Genomic DNA, 15,128 nt, shown 5'->3' on the forward strand with positions numbered 1-15,128 from the left:
GGGCCTCAAAGAACAGCCGGTCCAAATGAAACATGAAGGAATCAACATTTATGGAATATTTCGCTGTAAGACAAAAATCAAATTTTCTGTTTGAATTATTAGTAAGTCAACCAAAACCGTTTGTGTTGGCTCACGAGTCTGGTTTTCGTTCCATTTGTCATCTTCTTCCTGTTTTTCATTTCCTCGTGTTTCATGTAGAATAGATGGTCACTCTGCCAATATTGGACTTTATGTCTTTTGTGCTACATCTGTGAGTAGTTTCAGATAAATATCCTTATCTGCGCCTGACTGACTCCACACTGTGAAATCTGAGATGAAATTCATGCAACGTTTTTTATTTATTTATTAATCTTTTAAGTCTAAAGCCTCTTGAGCATTGGCTAATATTATACGTTGGCCTTAATACTGAATACAGTGACGAGAAACAAACTTAATGAATCCACTTTAGCGTAAACGGACACCTCTCAATCAGCTTCATTGCCCTGACCTCTCTGTGAACCATCCCCATCTTCTCCAGGATTTTTACAGGACACACTATTATCAGATTTAGACACATGGGGGCTCAGACAAACAGACGGGGAGGCTGAGAAAATGGACGGATTCCAGTTTGGTGACATCAGCTACTTAGCAATGAGAAGGACACTTGATCCTTTCTTACTGTACTGACCTGGGAAACGACCCACTCTTCATAAAATAAATGACGACAATCAGCGAATAGCCGTCATTTATTTCCCATTTGACCCTTCGCTGCTACTCCTGACAGAGCTACAGTGGAGCCCTTACTGTCACTAACTGCACTACCTTAAAAAAATATTATCAGATCAAACAGGGTCTACAATACGTGTTTGAAGGATAGATTCAGGACGTCAAACTGATTCAGTGAAAACAGGTTCAAAAGATAAAGATAGAAGCTAAAGCTACAGATCACAGAGTGGAAGTGAACCACCACATCCAGACAGAAGACAATGAAACTAAGGAACAACACCTAAAAAAAACAAGAAATTACTGTGCAAATTAAGCCACTCTGTGTGAATGCCTTGGCGGTATGACCCTCCATCCCGTCCACTATAAAAACCTCCCCGTTAACATGCGACACCAGCAGTAAAATCAGGCCTCCGTCTACAGCAGTTCAAGATGGACGGTGATAAATCACCCACTCTCTCCGTTCCGCGAGGATTAAAGACCCACTGGAGGCCTTTTTAAACAAGAGAGAGTAGAAGTATTCTGTTTTGGCCCCGGGGAGGGTGAGATTTCAAGAAGAACGGATAAGGCACATGTTGCTTTTGGATTTCTAATTAAACTGCACACTTTAAACGTGTTTTGTAAGCTGTAAGCTAAATGACTTGGCTGTACTGTGATGAAACACATCAATGCTGGTGTTAATAAAGACATTTATTTTTTATAAAAATCGTTAATTCATGGTTGAAAATTGCCTCAAAACACCATCTACTGTTTTAAAAACGTTCAAGGCCAGTTCTGAGATCGAGTCGAATCAGAACAACTATCTGTCTGTTGTCTTTTCTTTTTCAGTCACCACTGTGTAGCTTTACAATCACAGCACAAGTCTGCTATCTTCTTTCTGTGCCTGGAAATTATTTGACTGATCATCTGGAGATAGAAATGTGGTTGCCTACGCTGTGACTAGCACTGGATGGACTAAGCCTCAGACCAGGCGGCGTTCTGCCGAGTGAAGCCAATGCGGAAGTGTCTCTACTGACCAGCAGGGGGCGACTCCTCCCGTTGCAAAAGTAAGTTAAATTGTATAGAAGTCTATGAGAAAATGACTCTACTTCTCTCTTGATTTATTACCTCAGCAAACATTGTAAACATGAGTTTATGGTCTCAATCTCTAGTTTCAAGTCTTCTTCAATACAGCATGATGTTCATTTAGTAAACGATGGTCCATTTAGAGTCAAACAGACCATAAAGCAGGGGATGCTTTAGGGGCGGGGCTACACAGTGATTGACAGGTCTCTGCCGCTACTAGAGACGTAAAAGGCGTCTCTACGTCACTGTTCCGCATTCTAAATGTGGTTCATTGGCTGCAAAAAAAACAACATGGCCGTAATCCAAGATGGCGACGGCGAAATCGCCGAACTCAAGGCTTTAAAACGGCAGTCTACAAAGAAATGGGTGACGTCACGATGACTATGTCCACTTCTTATATACAGTCCATGGCTCAGACTTGGGGGTGAAGTTACACTTTAAAGGCCCTGCAAACATATTTTCTCTCATTTCTTCTGACTGTGAGTGACCGATGGGACCCGACACAAACTCACTACTTTAAACAATTTTGGTGATTTCACATCCAAAATGTTCTTTACTTGTTATTTTCTTTACGCTCTTCTCCCTGGTTTGATGTGGGCGGCGCTCGATTGGAAAGAGGGTGATGCTTTTTTGAACATTACACCAAAGAGACCACTCAATCCACCATTGTGAATTGATCCGTAACAGACCCTCAAATAAGGGGGACAAACAGGATTTTCACAGGGGTCAAAAGGGGCCCTCCTGTGATGGAAACGGCTACTTTTTTCCACAATGGGACCAGGAGGATATGAACCCATAAAGATGTAGGTGTGGGAATGGAATGGCCTTTTCAGAGTGTACACTTGAATTCACAATAGTCACTTTTTCCTCTTCTCTTTGTAAGCACACACGTTCCAAAGCACTTCTCGGTGTCGTTGTCGCTCCATGTCAGGTATGCCGGTGTTTACCGTCCGTCCGGGGTCTGTTCAAATAAGTGTAAAAAGGGGGTGAATGGGTCACAGAGAGCCATGTGTGTTTGAGACAGAGAGGCACCTCATTGAGTCTGTGGTGGCTGCAGCATCTTTGCTGCTAAAACAGAGTCCCAGTGTTTGCTGCGAGATGATCTGTAAACTTCCTGGAGGTTTTATTGGGGAGAGATGAGAAAGCTGTTATCTGTGGCCCTTTGTTTGAACACTTGATTTTTTGTTTCTGACACTAGGTAGGAAACAAGATATTGATGCGCTTTCTATGCTTTTTGTTGATTTACAAGTCTTGCACAATTTCTTTGCACCAATATCACCGGGCAAGAATGTCAATAGATGATAATTCTGCACTTTTACTACATCCAATGCTGCTGTTTGCATTGTGGGACACCGGCCATTGGCTGTGTACATAGATATAGAATAGGAGTAGAACAGACATTGAACTGTTGTCCCCGGTCATTTGACTAGTACAAAAGAAATAAGTGATTCTTCTTGGTTGTTATGGTGAGAACAGATGTTAGTGGGGCCGTAAAGTGTTGTCTCGCAACTGGCTGGCTAGTTAGCTAGTTAGCTTGTCTTTCTTTGTAGCGGCAGGGAGTGAGGCGGAGGGATCGTTAGACCGAGCGCGGCCGCTGGACACCGGCCCGCTGTTCGGCTAATTTTCTGTAACCAGTGTAGCATTAACGCATGGTGGCATTAGCAAGCTAGCTAACTAAACAGCCGTCCGCTATTAAACTAGCTAGCATGCTGATTCCAACATGCTTTAATGCTACATTGGTTACAGGAAATTAGCTGACAAAGTTCTCATTTATATGTTGATAGCATTGTGTTGTCCTACGCTGTGACAAGAGAGTGTGGATGAACCATTAAGTGGTTGAATTTTACTCTTTTACTCTGGCTCTCTACGTAACATTACTACTCCACTGTTCGTTATAGTCGTTACTACAAAATCTCACTTCAGTGAATCTGTGTCTTGCCGGAAGTCTGTTTAGTGCATACCGAAGTTAGCTAGCAACAACAGCCGCAATGGCAAGATATCAAAATGTCCGCCGCTTTGACCATCCTGCTACATTGATTTGAATGGGAGTGTCCGTTCTTCTATTTCTACGGATGTATATCATATAGCATCAGCTGGCCAATGAATATTGCTCTCCCACAGATTTGACGGTGAGCAAAGCAATGCTCTATTTCTGCTCCTTTCCGGCTGTTGCATCTTCCTTTGTGCACTTATTTGCAAATGGCATTCATTGAATATGAATTTGCAGTCCCGGACTTTTCCAAGTCCGGGACATTTTTCTTTCCTGGTCCGTCCCTGGTAGTAGCTGAGATCATTTTTCTTCTGGATTTTGTTTGACGGGTCCCTTATGATGCATTGTGATACTTTCATGTTGCTGAAGTAGTGAAATATGAATGCTAATATTTATACTTGTGAGCTGAATAGATGTATTGCATATTGGGAAAGTTAGCAAATAGCAATATAAACATGACTATTGTCATATAGCTCATTCTCTTATTGTATTGTAATATTATCTTTAGGGGAAGGATTTTTAGGGGGAAAATGATAGCATGTCTTTCTTCACTAGTCGGAGGGGCCCAGTAGCAGAACAGTCCACACAGCAGCTGGTGCTCGGCCCTCAGCCAGAAGAGATTGGCTGGGTGGATAGTGATGAGGTCAGAGAGTCCAAATATAAGATGTACAAAGAGTAAATGCATTGAGTTTGCTCATCCAAGTCTTTTGGATGAGCAACATCTGACAACTTGAATGAGTATATTATATCTCTTCCACCAGTGTTCTCTAAAAATACAACACATTTGAAGAGATTGGCAACTGGATTGGTGTTCATACACATGTAGCATTGTGCACACAGCCCAGATTTAGAAGCTCTGCAAAGAATGTCAGCTCGTGGAGAACAGTCGGTTTCGTTATGAAATTACATTTAGCATATCAGATGTATTTCTCCGGTGGCCCTCCCGAGAAAAGTGGTTTTAAAATATATCCCATAATCATTCCTCTGTCTTAATCTCTACATCAACTGACATGAAGTACAGTTGGTTAAACAGTATCACCATGCACTGACATAGTTTATCAAACAGGGCTTTTAAATGACCGTAATAATGTCCTCAAACTCAGGCCTGTGACAGCACTAGCGGCACAGAGATCTATATGATTTATGGGTCAGTCATGTGAAGTATGAGCTCAAATATGCCAGCAAGCTCTGCCAAATGTGGTTGCAAGAAAAAATTTAAACAAAAAGCGCAAAATTACACTGGATTCGTAATCAATGCTGGCACTCTGCATGCACCAACATACACACACACACACACACACACACACACACAGGCTTCATTCTACCTCCTGTGGGTACGATGGTCTGCATCCAGTCCACATCTGGTTTACATCATAGCCAGACCACCACCACCACTACCACCACCCAACACAGATCTATCATGCATGAGGCGCACACACACACACACACACACTCACACACACACACACACACACACACACACACACACACACACACACATCTCCATCTCACTCATTCTTAATCCCTCGTCATGCACGGCTCTTCCCGAGTGAACGAACAGAAGCACAATGTTGTTCTTCATCCTCCAGCAAGCGAGCTGACTTCACATTAATCCTCAGCGCTCAGACACCGTCGCATACAGCCTCTCGACCTGCCGCTGGAATACGTCAGCATATAGACACACATGGTAAGCGTGTCTGCATGTGACCGTGCATGCAAACACTTAGTACTTTAATTGCCGGCTTTGTGTTTTATTGTAAAATGCTGCAGAGCTGGGGGTGGGGGGGGCGCTGCAGAAAATATGAGGTGTGTTGAGATGAACACTCACTCACAATGAGACCCTTGTTTCCCTCAGCAATGTGTTCTCAGTTGCAAAGCAATTAAAGACTAGTTTACTGGGCAGGACTGCTCTTTTCTCTGCCGGTGACGCAACCCCTCCAGGTTTGCCCAGCTGAAGAAGGCTGAGTGACGGGCGTGCACACACACACATACACACCGGCATACACGTGCACATGGACTCATGCGCGTACGTGCACGAACAGGCGCACATCATTTAAGCTTAGCCAGAATTGCCAGAAGGTAAACAGTGTGCGTTAATTGCAGCACAAGGCACGCAGTGTATGAGGCCGCATGAGGCTCTTACTTCTCCTCACAATGACGATACATCCAGATGAGTGACGGGAACTTTACTCCACATAGATTTACTGAATACAGAGCCCAGTGTTAACCTCTCATTTATGCAGCAGCAGACATAAAGACAAGGAGGGAGTTGTTCGTGTCAGTGATGTCAACTTCCACCTGTTCAGGTTTTTTTTTCAAAGATAAAGAAAAAAGGTAGCCGAGAAAGGATCGCCCTCGCCCACTGCTCCCCCACTTCCTCTCAAATGTTGAATAAACTCATTGTTCATATTTTTCACTTTACTACTCTGCTCTGTCAGATAAAAACTACGACATTAAAGGACATTGTCGGTAAAAAGATAATAATTTGCAAGGGGAGGAATAACTCAATATCCAAGATTAAAGTTGTAAATGTATAAGAAAACAAAAGTCTGATGTTCTCAGAGATTAAAGGGGCATATTTAAAAGTTAAGAGATATCACACATTTGCGAGATTATAAAGCTATGAATTTAAGACAATAAATGTCGGAAAAGTAGCGGAACGTAAAACCGTGGTAGCATGCAGCAAAAATAGCGTTGTTTTATTTTTGTTGGCTTCAGTTTGCAAAGTCGGATCAACTTCATCACCACAGATGTCACCGTTAAACACTGTAACTCGGAGTAACGTCGTCTCAACGGTTGCTTTTTAGTGTTCCAAGCCTTCATGTGGTCAAAGATAGAAGTTGTTTGTTTTTACTTTCCTTCAACGGTTTTAGTATTTAATGTTCAGAACACAGAAAGAAGATTAAAGAAAACGTGCATGTATCTTTCATGATCCTCATAATTCATAATAACGGCTGGTGTTTCCACGGCTTTGCGCTCCACTATTTTCCATCTTTCACTCATAAATTAATGGTTTTATAATCTATAGCAAATTTGTGATTTTTCTCAAAAAATGTGCCACTTTAACCTCTGGTGATGTACAACTTTCATCTTGGATATTCAGAGGGGTCTTTCTGGATATTACCCCCCCTCCCCCGGCCCCGTCGTTATTATTTTATTTCTTTCCTACAATGGCCCTACTACGTCATCGTAGAAAACGGTTCCAGCGTTTAACTTTTTTCATAAAGCTATAATACAGAAAAGTGTTCCCTAAATGAATGATTTCTTATGATTAAATTCAGCTGTAAATGTTAAAGCTTTGTGCTGCTTTCCTTTATGTGCTGGAGGAGGGATTTAGGGGTACAATCTCAGCAAAACATGAATTCATCAGTTACCGGTGATCATTGTTTTTCTCCCTATCCTCAAACATTGAAAAGGTTAAGCAGCGCTCACGGTTACAACAAAAGCAAATCTTTGGGTGCATAGCGGGGCTAAATATTATTGGTTCTCAGTGGCCCAGAATCCACGGCTCAGACTGGTATGTTCTGCACAGGTTGTGTGTTTTTGTTTCCTCCCAGAGAATCGACCACACCAGGCCGGTATGTGTCTTATGATAGCACTGCAGGGTGTGTGTGAACGGCCATAACTTTCTCCATGTGCGTAAGACGCGGTCTCTGTACCTTTTTCTTTTCACTCTCTCTGTAAGCTCTCCAGAAGCAAAATAGACACACATGAGGAGGAGTAGATTATTGTTGTTTGGAGAGACTTGAAACAGAGCTCTACAGTATTTGGTCCGCTCAGGGTCGGCGGGTTCAGGATCTTTTGATGTGGCTTAAGTGGGTGAAGGTGTTGGTCACAAGTATTTTCATAGTATGGTACCACGAAGTAGCGCATGAGGTCAGAACTGTTCTTAAGATTGGGATATCACACTGAATAGGAAATAAATCACTGTAATAAATAGGCTTTAGTTATTTGCTTCTTATCAGCGGTAGAGTTCGGAGCTCACAATAGCAGCCTTGTGTTCGTGTGTTTGTTCTCTTTCCTGTGGCTTGTGGTGAAAACAACAGGAATGAGCCAATCACTCTCACAACTTTGTGTGAAGAAATGTGTGTTTGTGTGCACGCCCCCCAATTTGTGCAAATTGAAGTGTGTGTGTGTGCTTTTCCCCACACACACACTGGGGGGGGGGGTTGTTAACGGTTCACGTGGGGTGAGCACTTAAAGGGTCATAAACTCACAATACTAAAGCCATCATTGGCTTTCCTCGCCCATATCCTGGAATATCAGTCATCTGTCGAGGAGAACCTGGCTGTGCAGAACGGGGCGGAGTTCAACGTCCAACACTTAATCTACATTACTTTAACATTTACCGGGACTTTACTGACTTTAAACTACCGATTTGATATCCATTACCCTATATATTATTAGATTTAATTACACTTATATCAATTATACTGACAATTGCTAATGCTAATAACTAGCATACATATATTCCAGCCTTGCACGTAAACTCAAATTCACAAATATTTATAAGAGTTTATACAGTATTTTATCACCATAAAAGAGCCGTTGACAACACCAACAGTCAGCACGCTAGCAATTAGCACTGGCGATTAGCACTAATGATTAGCATAAGCGATTCACAGGCTAATTGAAAGGGTAACAGCTATCATTCACAGTGATTTAAAAGAAGTAAAGTCCAACTAAAAGTTAACGTAGATCAAGCCCAGCAGTTCATGAGGTGTTTTAATTTTCTCCAGAAAGTGGATGGTTGGATGGAGTTGAGATTAACTTGCACACATTTGACAGTTAAACCGGTCAAATCACAGTGGATGGTTCAAGCTGAGAGTAATCCTTCTCTCTGCTCCATCCTTCAGATGCCGACCGACATCCCGTGACCCTTCCTCCTTCATCACTCCACCCTAATGGAGGAATTTAATTCATGAAGCCCGGTTCTCCAGCCACAGCTTGGCTGCCTTTCTGAGGCGATTCTGTAGCGCGATCGGTGCCAGCGTCACCGCCCCGACACGGTGCGCAACAACCCTTTACAATGAGCCCGCGCACCAGGAATCACAATAAGTTTCCACTTTCTCCACAGCATCGATGACTGGTGCCAACTGGTCCGCTTCTTTAAAAAAAGCCTTCCAATGAAAAGCCCTTTGGAGTGTCAATCAAAAACAACAAAACTCCAAAACACCCAGCCACTTACTTTCAGTCTCCCAGAACAGAAAGAGCTAAATGTTGAATGATAAATGGTCTCTCTATGCGAAGCGTGAGAGAAATTGAAAGCAGAAAAACTTGAAGAGCAGATACTAGAATAGACATAACTGAATGCCACGTGTTAGTTTATTCCACTGTCAGTAATGAAGTGAGGTTAATGAGTTTCACACAGTTAAAGTTAAAGCACACACACACATAAGATAAGATATATCTTATATAAGATAGCAGAGCAACATTTCTGAATAGAGTTTTGCAGGGAGGACGTATTTTTGTATGCAAACCAGGAAGTTAGCATACTGGCGTACGGGTTCCCTCAACAAGAAGCCGATGGGAGTTTATTGCAGATAATAAGCTCTGTGTCGAACTAAAGTGTGATATTTAAACCTTACTTTTGTTAGGCTATAAATGACCTACACGAGTATAAGCAACAACGAGGCTGTAAACTAGTCGGCGTGATGACGTTTGGTCGTCTTTCTTGTTAGCAACCGCCTTCTCTAAGACACGTAAAAGCTTTTAAATTCACCAGAATGGTATTTAATGACAAACTTTATACCACACAATGGAAATCTCTTGAGACCTTATTTCAGGCGTCTAACCAAAATGCATTTTTTTAAAAACTTGACTTTGAGAGAATGCTGACTCATTTCCAGGTTTTAGGACTCATTCCTGCTGCAGTCTATTAGCACTGAGCACAAAGTCCATCTGAGGCTGAAGGGAATCCTTTTAGATTTCCTGACACTTGGTCATAAACCAAACTACTGGACACGTCAACTGTCACTGACGTCCCTGGAGCTTTGCCGGCTAGCGTGACTTAAAGTCAAGCAAACAAAAAAAGGAACAAAAAAACTTATTGATTTGATTAAATAAATACCACTAAAAAGCTGTTCAGACCGTCAGACAGGAATTCTGAAAATGTGCTTGAGGCAATCTTCTCAAAGCAGTGTCCATGATTTAAGCTGTGTCAAGCTAGGTTTATTTACGCAGCCCTAAATCAAAGTTGCAATGTCAAAGGGCTTCACAACAGCCATATTATGAAACAATAAATAAAACCAACACCCCCTTTGACTTAAGAGCCTCAATGAAGAACAAAAGAAAAACACAAAAAGCCTGAGTAAGGAGGAAAACAATGTGATGACCTCGATCCTCTACGAGCACCACCCAGCAGACAGCGGTGAAATCCTCTGCTCCAGCAACATCAACGGCTGGCTGAATTTAGGCCTAGACTGTATATACGAAGTGGACGTAGTCACCTAGACGTCACTTATTGGTTTACGGACGACCGTTTTGAAGCCTCGAGTTCTGAATTTCGGCCGTGGCCATCTTGTTTTTTTGCAGCCAGAAGTGAACACTGAATAAAACATTTTTAGGCGACTAAAATGTTACAATTAACTTTCATGAAGTAAAAAAACAAAAACACGGAAAACTTCCAGACAGGACAACGTCTCTTTTAGCGACCTGTCAATCACAGTAAGCCCCGCCCTGAAGCATCCCCTGCTTTATGGTCTGTTTGACTCTAAATGGACCATCATTTACTAAATGAACATCATGCTGTATTGAAGAAGACTTGAAACTAGAGATTGAGACCATAAACTCATGTTTACAATGTTTACTGAGGTAATAAATCAAGAGAGAAGTAGAGTCATTTTCTCATAGACTTCTATACAACCAGAGGAGTCGCCCCCTGGTGGTCACTAGAGAGAATGCAGCTTTAACACATGAAGCTTTGACTTTACTTTTCAGAACTTGAGGTTTCCGTTACGATAAGCCTTATTTTACAAAAAAAGAAAAAAACCTCACATTGGTAGTCGGGAACTAAAAATAAGTTGTTGCTCGAAGAAATAGACATTTTCACCACGTTATTTCCTGCTCTGGGCATAAAAACCCCCCCCTTGAATTTTAGACAATGTGCTCCTTTTGGGAACTTTCATAAGAGTGAATTTGTTACTTCTACAAGCAGAAGAAAAAGGGAGCATTGAGGTTTACGTGTCCATAGAGCACAGCACTCCTGCCTCTCTGCCTGTGTGGTGAGTGTATGATTTATTAACACCACCGACAGCGAAGAAGAAAGAAGAGCGTTTGGCAGGAGCTGCAGGCCGAGAGGGACGATTTACCGCGCTGTGATCTAGGACCACGATGAAGGCTTTTATCACTCTGCCGGAATTGGCGTCACTGCTTAAAAATCCGTTTCTCTTTTTTCGACCGTCACCACCGACGCAGCGCTCCCAGAACGCACATACAAACATTTGGAGCAAAAAATATGGGATGCATTTATTTTCTGCGATTGTCTCAGTAGACTTCTCATGAGTGCAATAAACTACGGCACTTCATCGCCTACCTGTTATTCAACTCAAAGTAACTACAAGGAACTTTTATATTGTGTTGATGTTGGTGGTCCCTGTGGATGATAGTGTTAGTGTTTCCCAGTCTGCTTCTCTCAGTCCTGGTTCTGGTTCACCCGTGCCTCCCTTCCCTCCAGCGGGTCCAGCAAGACGTCCTGGGTCTCCAGCAGCGTGGTGTCGGTGTTTGTTCCCAGAGAGGAGAAGCTCTGCTCCTGGAGGAGGAGGAGGAGGAGGAGACGCTGCTGCTGCCGGGAGCTGAGCTCTCCACCTCCCGCCGGAACTTCCGACTGCAGGTCTGCAAAGAGAAGCCGGATCTGGGTCTGTCCACGGTGGGCCGGTCTCTGCTGGAGGATCTGGGTCTGTCCATGGTGGGCCGGTCTCTGCTGGAGGATCTGGGTCTGTCCATGGTGGGCCGGTCTCTGCTGGAGGATCTGGGTCTGTCCATGGTGGGCCGGTCTCTGCTGGAGTCTGAGCTGAAGGAGTTTCTGGTGAACCTGCATGATTTCATCTGGTTTCACCAGAATCCGACCCGCTGGCTCCGATGACGAGCATCAAGAATAACTCTATAGAAACAGACCATCTTCTCTCTGATGGTCTCTTTACTGATGGAGGTCATGTAGAGGCATCAGTGTTCATTTGAGACTGTTTCAGGTTCCTCACAATAACTTTAAATGGAAAACAAAGTAAACTTCAAAATACAAAAGCCTCATGTCTCTGAGTGTGAGCGCTGCTTTCCTTCCTCACTAATTTCCTGTGCGCGGAGCGCGGTAAGAAAGCGGGACTCATCTGGGCTGCAGCATGAAGCTGTGGATGCCAAGAACCCCTGGGCTGCATACCTCAGGCAGCTGAGACAGGACGGAGGAGATGAAGGAGAGGCATCAAACGCACCGCCCTGCAGTTTCAAACGCCGAGGCTCCTCGCCAGCCTCCGAGGTGGAATCAGCAGCGCTGATCTTTTGTCGTGTACGCGAAACAGAGATCATGTGTTTCCCTCTTATTTCTCTGGACACTAAGAGGCTTAATCTCAGGCAACACTGTACAGTAAACCGGGAAAATAAAGGTGCACAAATGGAAGGATAATAGACACATGGAGCAATAAAGCTTCCCACTACTCCACCACTGCTTTCCATTCGTTTTCCCCATTGTACCCAAAACGTACCGAACTTCGTCTACGGTTACACCCCTAAATTGCGTTAACATGTTCTGATTTATCGCCTCTATTTAGACTCACAAACACACACACTCTCCACACACACACCTGACTATACTGATTATCCCAGTATACCTTTAATGGTTCACACGTGCCGCAGACCGTATTGGCACTTGGCGCAGTCACTCTCCGCTCCCTGGGGGCCAGATCTAGTTAAAAAAAAAAACGGCTTCTATAAATATGGCCGACTGTTTCTCTGGAGCCAATAAATCTTTAGAGGGCCTGATTGTTCTCCATTGTGGCATCTGGCGTCATTTGTCACATATGTGGTGGTGAGCAATTAGGTATAAAAGAGAACCAGGGAAACCCGGCAAGAGGCCGCACTGGCCGGTGTGCCAGCAGCCGTCGGTATGTTAACCCAAACCACAAAAACAGACCAGGATGCGGAGACTCCAGCGGGGGTGCGAGGGAAAGTTAAAAAAGAAAAATTGCTTAGAAAACCAAAGTATTGACTCTGGGAAATGACATCACAGGCTTAAGTTACAGCATTCTTGTTTATGTCCACCACGGGCTAACAAGCGTTTAGCCTGAGCATAGATTGCAATCAGAGTCCTTAGCTCTCATAATCTGGGGATGTTAACCTAAGATGTGCACTTTCAAACAAACAGAGAGATACGGCGTGATTACAGGCAGACATACACACACACACACACACCACCGCTACCGCACTGACACCATGAATCACAGGCTTTTTAAGCTGACAAGATACGATACAAATGGCTCATGTGTGGTGTCGTTGTGAAGCACTTCCTGACTCTGGTCCTTGCAGATGGATTTATTTCCGTCCTCTTGTTCAAACAGCCCCCATGCGGCACAAACCGAGCACTAAAATAGGGGCTTCCTGCGTCCCGCCCCGATCACTTCCTGGTGCCAGTCACCGTGCTGCGACAGCCGTGGCTACATGTCAAGATTTACGTACGATAAATACCGACGTACTGGAAGGAGAATTGAATCTCAAAAAACTTGTTATGTGATTCTCTCTTAAGACTTCCCAGCTCTTCCTCTACCTAAACCCAATGGGAGTCTAATTCGCTGCATCTGTTTCCTGTCACAATTTACCCACAATTAGGAGGTTTTGCAGTGCTGGGGGGGGGGGGGGGCGGGGGGTCAAACAGCAGAGCTACCGTCCGAAACAGAAACACTATTAGACGCACTAATGACTGCAGACAGAACACGGACACAAGGCAGGCCTGCAGCGCCGGGAGCTTTAAAGCAACCGTTCCTCCAGGAATGTTAATAGAAACGTTTGTTAGAATACGTGCGATACTCGTCGATTCCATCTGGTGGAAGTAAAAACGTTCACCTGCACCTTTTTTTTCGTGCCACGTCCCTCCACTTCTCTTTCATCAGAGCACTTTCCCTCCTATTTTTTTTTTTTTTCCTCGACTTCCTGATCTGGCGGCTTCAAAGTGGCGGCCTGGCGCTGCAGCGTGCACCTGTGCCAATAAACATAACGGAATAACTTCAGCGCGTATGCATGCACGCTCACGGATACAAACTTCACTTTGGGGGAGAAGGTGTTTTTTTGTTTTTTTTTGGTCTGATAAGCAGCTTGTTCCTAAAATCAGAGGAACTGACTTTCCATATGGATGCACAAGCTGCCTCCGTCTAGACAAGTATCAAAGCCCGAGTGTGTGGGAGCGCTGACAACCCGAGTGGGAACCACTGAGGTCTGAATTGGTGGTGGTGTGTGTGTGTGTGTGTGTGTGTGGGGGGGGGGGGAGAGAGAGAGCTGCCCTTTTCCACTCACTATCCTCACAACAAACACAAAATAGCAACGAAACGCTCTCCTAATGGGGTTCTGACCTTCCCAGTGGGAAAGAGCTTCTGAATGCCACAGTTAGAATGGGGAGGTGAGTGTGTGTGTGAGACTGAGAGCAGACCGGGATCAGTGATGCACGTCGAGCTATCAGACCCAAACCCGTCAACCCTTCAACTGCCCAGTCTTTTTGGCCTCCAGAGCCTCTCATCATCCCTCCTCCTCCTCCTCCTCCTCCTCCTCCTCCTCCTCCTCCTCCTCCTCCTCCTCCCACCAGCATCTCTGTCTATGGCATTCTTTCACCTTCCAACCCTGTTCTTTGCCTCTTTTTCTATACCTCTTTCATTCATGCCTTCTCTGCCTTCCCTTCCTCCTCCTCCTCCTCCTCCTCCTCCTCCTCCTCCTCCTCCTCCTCCTCCTCTCTGGAGTCGTGCGTTAAAGAGACGGGCAGATTTCAGTTGATTGATAGTGGAATGCCATTCACAGCCTCTTCCTCTAGTTCAAGGGTCGAGTGCGGAATCTTTCTCATATTAAAACGGGGGAAAAAAAGCCCCACGATATCCCGATGCTTAAGTCAGAATACGATCTTATTGCGTTTTTAAACATTTTTGCAATACGCTGAGCATTGGAAGTTATTACCTTTTTTTCCCCAAGTTCAAATTATGCAGTTTTATCCATAGACTATATATAAGAAGTGGACGTATACTGTTGCCATGTTGTTGTTTTTTACAGCACAAAGAAGTTAACATATTTGGACTGAGGAGGAGTGACGTAGAATAGCCATGAACGTCTCTGGCAGCCACCTGTCAATCACAAGGTAGCCCCGCCCTAAAGCATACTTTGCCATCATTTTGCTCACATCCTG

The sequence above is a fragment of the Pholis gunnellus genome (assembly GCF_910591455.1).
Source record: "Pholis gunnellus genome assembly, chromosome: 2".
Lineage (NCBI taxonomy): Eukaryota > Metazoa > Chordata > Actinopteri > Perciformes > Pholidae > Pholis > Pholis gunnellus.